Below are 10,473 nucleotides of genomic sequence, written 5' to 3'. Positions count from 1 at the left end.
TTGTCTGACAGCAGAATCTCTTTCTCCAGTTTGTTGTTCAGAATCAGAAACTCTCTTCAGTTTCTCCAACTGTATCTATTCTACCTTCCATAGACTTGACCTTGTTTTTTATTATGACAGTAATTTCTCTTTTCATATTTTCTTGACCTGCTTCAACCTTTTCTTGAACTGATTTGAGGGTCTCTTCCATCTTTTCTTGGCTCACTTTCTTGTCTTTAATGGACCTAATGGCCCCTTTCATTGCTTCCTGGAATGTACAACTCTTGCCACTGGCATTCAATCCCACTAAATTTATTTACATATATACAAAATTCGTAACAAGACTCATAGGACAAAAGATTATATTTAATGCTGTTTGAATTGAGAATAACTGATTTTCTATTCTGATAAGACTAAAACCAGTGCCAAAGCTTGTGCAATTACAGCAGGTAGCAGAATTTAGGGAATGCAAATTTTTTAGATTTTAGGGAAGGCAAAATTCTTAGTAATATTTAGGAAGGCACTTAGTAGCACAGTTTAGGATCCACAGAGACTGCAAAACTGCACAAATCATCTAGCGCCATCCCTAGCTAAGCCTTAAGAATGTGAGGAAAAAAAAAGACGTTAAGTATAATAAGTTAAGTATAATTCAGGATTAACTTCGTCAGTGTGTGATAGACATAAAACAAAATTTAGCAGAACAGCATGTTTTTTGTTGCCAATTGCATAACACATCAGCAACAATGTATAGCGAATGCTCACTAAGCTTTATGATAATAGCCACACATTTGAACATTTTCATACATCACACATACAAAAAAAAAAAAAAAAAAATCCAATTAATGGAATTTGGGAAGATATAATAATAAAGGAAAATGATTATAAAAGATTTTCCTTTGTAATTGCAATGCTACAATCAACTAATGAATGGCGAAATCTGTAGTATGGTTCTAAAGCCACATAATATCACTACAGATAGAGAAGAAAGTGGCAGGGAGGTTATTGAAGATGAGAAAATTTCATTTGACAATTTAGTGGGAATTCTCAACATGGCAATTACGAGACTTGAATATTGGAACATTGTAAATGAACAAGAAATATCTGTCTATAGAATTAAAAAAAAAGTACTAGCTCCATAAAAAGCAACTTAAACAACTTATATTGAAAGAAATGCTTACTAAAGCTAACACAAAAATAATATATCGAAGGGATATTTTCCAAATGACATAATTATTTGTGCAAACGAGAATGGATGGATGTGCTAAAGAATCATGCATGAGTGGCTACAAAAAGACACAAGGCATCTTTTTTCCAACCAAAAGTGTTGTTGATAATGGATTCCATGCATCCTCATTTACCTGAGATAGTGAAAACCAGATATCAAAAACTGTCTACGACCTTTGCAATAATTCCTGATGGTTTGACAAACATCTTACAACTATTAGATTTGTCAGTTAATAAATCATTCAAAGCTGAAGTCCAAAAGCGGTGGGAGTGTTGGATAAGTGAAGAATTGCATGCACATAACAAAAGCGGCAAAATGTGTAGAGCATCTTATGAAGAAGTGGCAAAGTGGGTAGGCAGTGCGTGAAAATCGGTGAAAACATAGTCAATAATAGCAAGGTTCAAAGAAACGGAAATTATATCCTCAGATAAAGAGACTGTAAACCAAGAGGATGATTGCGACGATCTGGAACACTTGGACTATATAGATCAGGATTTGCTAAATCTTTTTAATTCAGATAGTCGAGAATAATATTTTGATGGCTTCATATGATATATAGTTTGCATTAATTCTTTTTGTAAGTAAAATTTTAAATTTCCTTCAGTAATCCAAATTTAACATCTCTTTGTTGCAATATTTTTTATAATATAGTACAAGCATTATAAATTTGGACTTCTTTAGTGAATATATATAAGTGTAAACATTGTACAGACATTAGGATTTTTGGAAGCATGAGAGATTGAAAAATAAGCAACCGCCTTCGCCGGGAATCGAACAACAGAACTCTGGAATACGCGCCCAGCGTGCAGACCACCACACCACGAAGGCATGTCAAGAAAGCGGGAGAAAAACCTTATATACTCCCCCTTTTAAAAAATTTCCATATTCCAAAGATTAGCCCCTTAAACACATTCTGTTGGGAGTGCGTTTGCCACTTTTGCCCATACATTTTCGCTGCAATTTTTTTACGGTCCTCAAAATGGAATAGTACCAAAGATATTTATTAACATAAAAATAAATATAATTATTATAAAATAAGTATATCAATAATATAAATATATATATTATATATTATAAATATTCCTTCATTATAATTAAATAAAAAATTTTAATTTTAATGCGAACCTTTTCGCTGCACCGCTCTTCTTAACATCACAACATCAGGGGTATAATTTGTGACTTTCAATTTGACACATGATTCTGAATGTTATAGCTTCTTTGTGAACTCAAAATATTTTTCCTACGAGAAAAGATTTGTTCACATAGATATGATGATTTGCTTTTGGCAGCTGCACAATAAACAATTACACTATTACACTTTGGTCGCTTTCTTCAAATCATTCATTAATTAGTACGTTTTAATTCGAGTGCTAAAATAACTTTCTTGCTCTTAGTATTTGTCGCATGTTCTTTGTTCATTTTCTAGTTATAAAATTTTAAATCAATTTTTAGACGAATAAGAAAACATGTATAAAAATACATACAAACAAAACAATCCCAGTGATCAAACGATACATTTGACTAGGCACATGCACAACGTACGAAAGAATTACAGGTAATCGTTGAAACTAAACCTGAAGACATAATTCAGTAGTTTTTAGAGAATGCTTGGACTCGTGAATGTTTGTTTTTTACACACTCTCATGCTTAGCATTAAGTGTGCATGTGTGGGCACGGCTACATACAGATAATCATGACCTGGATAATCAATAGTACACTGTTCTTACAGTTCTTCGCAAAATAAATTTTCCTTTCTTTCCTTTTTTTTCCCATATACATTTTCGGTTGATCCTTACAATATGGTAACTGGTAGTTTGGCGACATTTTGGAGGCGATAAAGTTTACTACCTGGGACTTTGGTAATAATGTGAGCAGTACTCAGTTCCGATTACGCATTATTTTGCGTGAGGGAAATGAGAGATCATGGGATATGTCATGTGATATTAATGGACGAATTACGGTTCTTTAATCGGAAAAGGGGGGAAATCGGGAAAAACTGTGGAAATTTTGTATTTAGCTTTATTCTGTGTTGTGTGAAACAGTGTTGGTTAATTTTTGGATCCCATGGCCCTAACTAAAGTGAATTCGAAATGGGTATTTAGGCATTGTGATAAAGAGAAGTTTGCTTTTTATTTAGCGGAGAAAGTATGGAGGAAAAATTCGCAGAAAAAATCTTTCAATAATTTTATTGAATGAATTAGAAAAGTGTATCCGCCACGTAATCAAGATTCTGAAGAAGATTAGGTAAGTTAGTATTTTTAATTATTTGAGGATATTATTTTTATGCATTATTCTAAATGTAAGGTGGAAAGGAATTTGGTATTATTGGGAAAATTGTTATTAGCAATGATTTACTTTAAAGTAATTAGGATTGTAAGGTCATTTTTATTAATTTAATGTATGTGCTCATTTATATTTTAAATAGTGTTTTTGAATTTAATTATATTTTAATGAAATGATAGTTATTTTGTGAATTTTATGTTTGTAGGAATTTGGTATACGTTTAAGTTGAAATAAACGTGCATGGAAATAATTTAAATATTTGATACTAAGTATTTGTAATGCTTGCGGTATGAATTCGTTGGTGATGTGTATAATGTAATAGATGATTTAGAGGTAAAAGTTTTTGGATATTTTATTTATTTTATATGTGGAAATGTTCATCTTTGTAAAGGGTAAATACTTTTTCGCGATCAGGTAATTTCATATATGTTCTTTTTACCGGGTTTAAAGATTGAGAAAATTGTCATGTATTTTCGTGAAATTTTTCTAATTTATGAGAAAAAAGCAGTGTACATGGATATAGTGAAGAGTGTGCGCAATGCCATTTTTGTGTAATTCTGGGATGTTTTAAGTAAAAATAAGTCGGCGTGTACATGGTTTATGTGTATGTGTTATTTTGGAAAACGCATAAGGAGTATGGTATTGTGCACTTTTTCCCAATTTTGCAGTGAATATTTGTCATGATTAAGCAGTTTTGTTTGATAAAATTTCTAGCATAAGTGTAATTCGGCTAGTAGATTGTTGGAAGAAGTGTTCAGTAGATAAAAAGAAAAGAAACATGTCTTTACTTCGTGAAGACAAAATGGCGGCAGGGAAAAAAAAATAGAGGGTTGCTGTAGGAGAGTTGGTTGCCAAATTTTTGCCAAAAAATCGCCAAGTTACCATAATGTAAAGATCAACCACATTTTCTTATTAGAATACAATTTTTGGCTGATCTTTGGAATATGGTAACAGGTAGTTTGGCGACATTTTGGAGGCAATAAAGGTTACTACCTAGGACTTTGGGAATAATGTGAGAAGTACTCAGTTCCGATTACGCATTATTTTGTGTGAGGGAAATGAGAGATCATGAGATATGTCATGTGACATTAATGGACGAATCACTGTTCTTTAATCGGAAAAGGGGGTAAATTTGTAAAAATATCTGCTGTACAGCATTAGTTTCATTCTATGTTCTGTGAAACAGTGTTGTTTAATATTTGGATCCCATGGCCCTATATAAAGTAAATCCGAAATTTTTATTGTGTTTATGTGTAACTGAAAAGAATTGCTTAATTGCGGATAAGTATGAATGTCCAATATGTGGGTATGAAATGAGATTGTGTGAAAGGAAGGATATTACAGATAAGTTTGAATGGCGCTGCAAGAAATCTGGTGAAAATGGACATTTTGTGATCCACCACGCACTCAAGATTCTGTAAAAGATTAGGTAAGTTAGTATTTTTAATTATTTGAGGATATTATTTTTATGCATTGTTCTACATGTAAGGAGTAAACAAAGTAATACGGTATTATTGGAAAATTGTTATTAGCAATGATTTAGTTTAAAGTAATTAGGATTGTAAGCTAATTTTTATTAATTTAATGTATGTGCTTATTTATATTTTAAGTAGTGTTTTTTATTTTAATTATATTTTAATTTAATGATCGTGATTTTGAGAGTTATATGTTTGTAGTATTTTAGAATACGTTTGAGTAGAAGTAAATGTGCAAGGAAAGAATTTAAGTACTTGACACTAAGTATTTGGAACCATTTTTAATGTTTGCTTTAGAAATTGATAGGTGAGGTTTATAATAGATAATTTAGAGGGAAAAGTTTTTGGATATTTTATTTATTTTATACGTGCAAATGTTCATCCTTGGAAAGGGTATATACTTTTTCGCGATCAAGTAATTTCATATATGTCCTTTTTACCAAATTTAAAGATTCCCAAAATTTTCATGCATTTTCATGAAATTTTTCTAATTTATGAGAAAAAAGCAGTGTACATGGATATAGTGAAGAGTGTGCACAATGCCATTTTTGTGCAATTCTGGGATGTTTTTTTAAGTAAAAAATAAGTCGACGTGTACATGGTTTAATTATATTTTAATTAAATGATAATTATTTTGTGAATTATGTGTTTGTAGCAATTTGGTATACGTTTGAGTGGAAGTAAACGTGCATGGAAATAATTTAAATATTTGAAACTAAGTATTTGTAACCATTTTTAATGTTTTGTTATGAATTCGTTGGTGACATTTATAATACGAGGGCTATCCAGAAAGTAGATTACGTTTTGGAATAAAAAAATAAACAAAGTATAGGAAACAAATTTTATTATATACAGATGAAAGCCACACTCAAATACTACTTTTCTACATAGTCACCATACAAATTAAGGCATTTATCGTAGCGATGTACGAGCTTGGAAATTCCTTTGTCGAAAAATTCGGCCGCCTGCGCCTTCAACCACTTCGTTACCTCTTCTTGCCTTCCATCTTGCACAAAACTTGTGGTAACCAAGCTTTTCGCTGATGATTTCGTGCAACAAACTTCGCGAAATTTGTGAAAAACTCAAAGAAAGTTCCGTTATTGTGAAATTTCGATTTTCACGGACTTTAGCATCGACTTTTTCGAGAAGTTCGGCGGTCACTATGCTGGGTCTCCCACTTCGATCTTCGTCGTGAACATTGGTTCGGCCATTTTGAAATCTTATGACCCACTGACGCACTCCACCTTCAGTGATAATGTTGTCCCCATACACTTCACGAAGCTGCCGATAGATTTCTATCGGTTTACAGTTTTTTGCAGTCAGAAACCTTATTACTGAGCGCACCTCGCAGCTCGCGGGATTTTCAATTAACGCAGACATTTCAAACCGTCACAGTATCTGAACAGAGCACAGCATGAACCTCTCACTAGCACGGCTAGATGCAGACTGAGCTGCGCAACTCTCTGACCCCAAGATGGCCGCGCTAGCCCCGCCCCTAGCGGACACAGACGGAAACGTAATCTACTTCCTGGATGGCCCTAGTAGATAATTTAGAGGTAAAAGTTTTTGGATATTTTATTTATATTATACGTGGAAATTTCATCCTTGGATAGGGTATATAATTTTTCGCGATCAGGTAATTTCATATATGTGATTTTTACCGAGTTTAAAGATTCACAAAATTTTCCTGCATTTTCGTGCAAATTTTTTTAATTTATGAGAAAATAGCAGTTTAGATGGATAAAGTCAAGAGTGTGCGCAATGCCATTTTTGTGCAATTCTGGGATGTTTTTTTTAAGTAAAAATAAGTCGACGTGTACATGGTTACTGTGTATGTGCGATTTTGAAAAACGCGGCAAGGAGTTTGTGATTCTGCACTTTTTCCCAATTTTGCAGTTAATATTTGTCATGATTAAGCAGTTTTGTTCCATAAAATTTCTAGCATAAATGTAATTCGGCTAGTAGATTGTTGGAAAAAAGTGTTGAGTAAATAAAAAGAAAAGAAACATGTCTTCATGCTGTAGCAGAGTTGGTCGCCAAATTTTCGCCAAAAAATCGCCAAGTTACCATAATCCAAAGATCAACCCAATTTTTTTGTATGAAAATGTTTTTTTAACGAAAACTAGATCATTAAAAAATATTACCTATTTTTACACCATTTGCACAATCAGTCAATTGCATCATTTATTAAATACATACTGAAAATAGTGAAAGAGATACTTTTTAGGAAAATAAATATTTACAAAGGAACATTCATAACATTCCTTAATGTATTAAACATAATTTTATATAATGGAAAAAATACTGCAATAATTCATTTGTTTGGCTTACCATTCAATCTTCTACTCGATGGATAAGCAGGAAGCTCTGAAATAAAGAAAAATAGTTATACTTCAGTTCACAATAAAGATTACAGAACTAAACAAACATGTGTTAAAAAAAAAAATTTTAGCATGTAGCGGGATGAAGAGGTGTTTGTCTAATGTATGATAAAGATATGCAATGTGATTAAAATATAACTGGGACTGATTTTATTTACCAAAACCTTTGTTGCAAATGAAAGAATTGAACACATCATCATGCAAAGGCCCCTCAGAGTTGCCAGCGTTTTGGAAGTACTTTCGGTTGATCTTTACAATATGGTAACTGGTAGTTTGGTGACATTTTGGAGGCGATAAAGGTTACTACCTGGGACTTTGGTAATAATGTGAGCAGTACTCAGTTCCAATTACGCATTATTTTGCGTGAGGGAAATGAGAGATCATGGGATATGTCACGTGATATTAATGGACGAATTACGGTTCTTTAATCGGAAAAGGGGGGAAATCAAGAAAAAATGTGGAAATTTTGTATTTACCTTTATTCTGTGTTGTGTGAAATAGTGTTGGTTAATTTTTGGATCCCATGGCCCTAACTAAAGTGAATTCGAAATGGGTATTTAGGCATTGTGATAAAGAGAAGTTTGCTTTTTATTTAGCGCAGGAAGTATGGAGGAAAAATTCGCAGAAAAAATCTTTCAATAATTTTATTGAATGAATTAGAAAAGTGTATCCGCCGCGTAATCAAGATTCTGAAGAAGATTAGGTAAGTTAGTATTTTTAATTATTTCAGGATATTATTTTTATGCATTGTTCTAAATGTAAGGTGTAAAGGAATTTGGTATTATTGGGAAAATTGTTATTAGCAATGATTTAGTTTAAAGTAATTAGGATTGTAAGGTCATTTTTATTAATTTAATGTATGTGCTCATTTATATTTTAAGTAGTGTTTTTGAATTTAATTATATTTTAATGAAATGATAGTTATTTTGTGAATTTTATGTTTGTAGGAATTTGGTATACGTTTTAGTTGAAGTAAACGTGCATGGAAATAATTTAAATATCTGACACTAAGTATTTGTAATGGTTGCGGTATGAATTCGTTGGTGACGTTTATAATGTAATAGATGATTTAGAGGTAAAAGTTTTTGGATATTTTATTTATTTTATATTTGGAAATGTTCATATTTGGAAAGGGTAAATACTTTTTTGCGATCAGGTAATTTCATATATGTTCTTTTTACCGGGTTTAAAGATTGAGAAAATTGTCATGTATTTTCGTGAAATTTTTCTAATTTATGAGAAAAAAGCAGTGTACATGGATATAGTGAAGAGTGTGCGTAATGCCATTTTTGTGCAATTCTGGGATGTTTTTTTAAGTAAAAATAAGTCGACGTGTACATGGTTTAGTGATATTTTAATTAAATGATAGTTATTTTGTGAATTTTATGTTTGTAGGAATTTGGTATACGTTTAAGTTGAAATAAACGTGCATGGAAATAATTTAAATATTTGATACTAAGTATTTGTAATGCTTGCGGTATGAATTCGTTGGTGACGTGTATAATGTAATAGATGATTTAGAGGTAAAAGTTTTTGGATATTTTATTTATTTTATATGTGGAAATGTTCATATTTGTAAAGGGTAAATACTTTTTCGCGGTCAGGTAATTTCATATATGTTCTTTTTACCGGGTTTAAAGATTGAGAAAATTGTCATGTATTTTCATGAAATTTTTCTAATTTATGAGAAAAAAGCAGTGTACATGGATATAGTGAAGAGTGTGCGCAATGCCATTTTTGTGCAATTCTGGGATGTTTTTTTAAGTAAAAATAAGTCGGCGTGTACATGGTTTATGTGTATGTGTTATTTTGAAAAACGCATTAAGGAGTATGGTATTGTGCACTTTTTCCCAATTTTGCAGTGAATATTTGTCATGATTAAGCAGTTTTGTTTGATAAAATTTCTAGCATAAGTGTAATTCGGCTAGTAGATTATTGGAAGAAGTGTTCAGTAGATAAAAAGAAAAGAAACATGTCTTTACTTCGTGAAGACAAAATGGCGGCGAGGAAAAAATAGAGTAGGAGAGTTGGTTGCCAAATTTTCGCCAAAAAATCGCCAAGTTACCATAATGTAAAGATCAACCGTACTTTCATAACCTTTTTAAACAAGATTTTCATTGACTACAAATTTACTCCCAAATAATGACTGTCTTTATCCACAAACTATATACCTTCCAAATAAGATTTACGCCGTTCAAACAAATAAAAATCATTGGAGGCCAAATCAGGACTGTAAAGAGGATATGGCAAAAGGTCCCATTTAAAACTAAACTGTGGATCATTACCATTGTTTTTCTGGCTGATAAATGCAGACAAATTCAAAAATTTAACCATGTCTCTTTCATAAGAATTCCACTTCATTGCAGTTTTATTCTCAAAACAGTAATTAAATGATTACATAAATAAATACACGATTTTTCGTTTTTTAGAATAACGTATTTAAATTTCTATATACATACAAGTACTTGTATTACAGATCTAAGCATAACCTTAAGCAATTAATCGAGAACAGTTTTCTTTCATTTTTTTTTTTTTTATTTGATCAAATGAACGCTGCATTTCAACTCAAATACATTTATTCAATGTATTTCAAAACTCTGTGTTTACTTGTAAAATATTTCAAAATATTGGGGCATTATACTCTTAATATTACATTTAAGTTTCGCAGTTTTTACTAATGCTTAATATAATTTATTTTCGCTTTTCGTCAATTACAATTACTCAAAATATGCGTTTCTGCTTCAGATTTTGCAGTTTCACATGATACATAACTTACAATCTTCACTAGTCTCTATAATATATTAATTTGAGTGAAATGAACTTATCTTTTTGTAAAACCAAGTAGAAAGGTTTTATTTACTAATATACAACGGTTACTTAGTGCAACATACCGTTCAATAATCGTGCATCACGAATTCATACCACAAAAAATTTAAACTATAAAACAGAATATAAATTAAGTGCGTATTTTGATGCAACTCACCAGGTTTTTGCATGTCGTTTAAATTCCAGCACCACACATGTTAAAAAGCCGACTTCAACAAGACCAAATCGCGTTTAATCCCGTTACTTGCTGCTCACAGTTAAAAAAAAAGAACACAGTTAAAATTGTTACAACCGTAAAAATACG

General features: G+C 31.6%; 1 long non-coding RNA gene across 1 annotated transcript; it reads right to left on the bottom strand.

Moving 5' to 3' along the window:
* Positions 1–2,329: 2,329 nt before the first annotated feature.
* Positions 2,330–10,473, bottom strand: LOC146998648 (uncharacterized). Its single transcript, XR_015039341.1, has 3 exons — positions 10,327–10,473; positions 7,294–7,329; positions 2,330–2,444 (listed from the first exon to the last, which is right to left on the bottom strand). It is a non-coding gene; the product is annotated as an uncharacterized LOC146998648 (long non-coding RNA).

The sequence above is a fragment of the Stegodyphus dumicola genome, chromosome 2, assembly GCF_044657685.1.
Source record: "Stegodyphus dumicola isolate Sdum_Otavi_A_Nest chromosome 2, ASM4465768v1".
NCBI classification, from domain to species: Eukaryota; Metazoa; Arthropoda; class Arachnida; order Araneae; family Eresidae; genus Stegodyphus; species Stegodyphus dumicola.
This window is presented reverse-complemented; position numbering and strand designations above follow the sequence as displayed.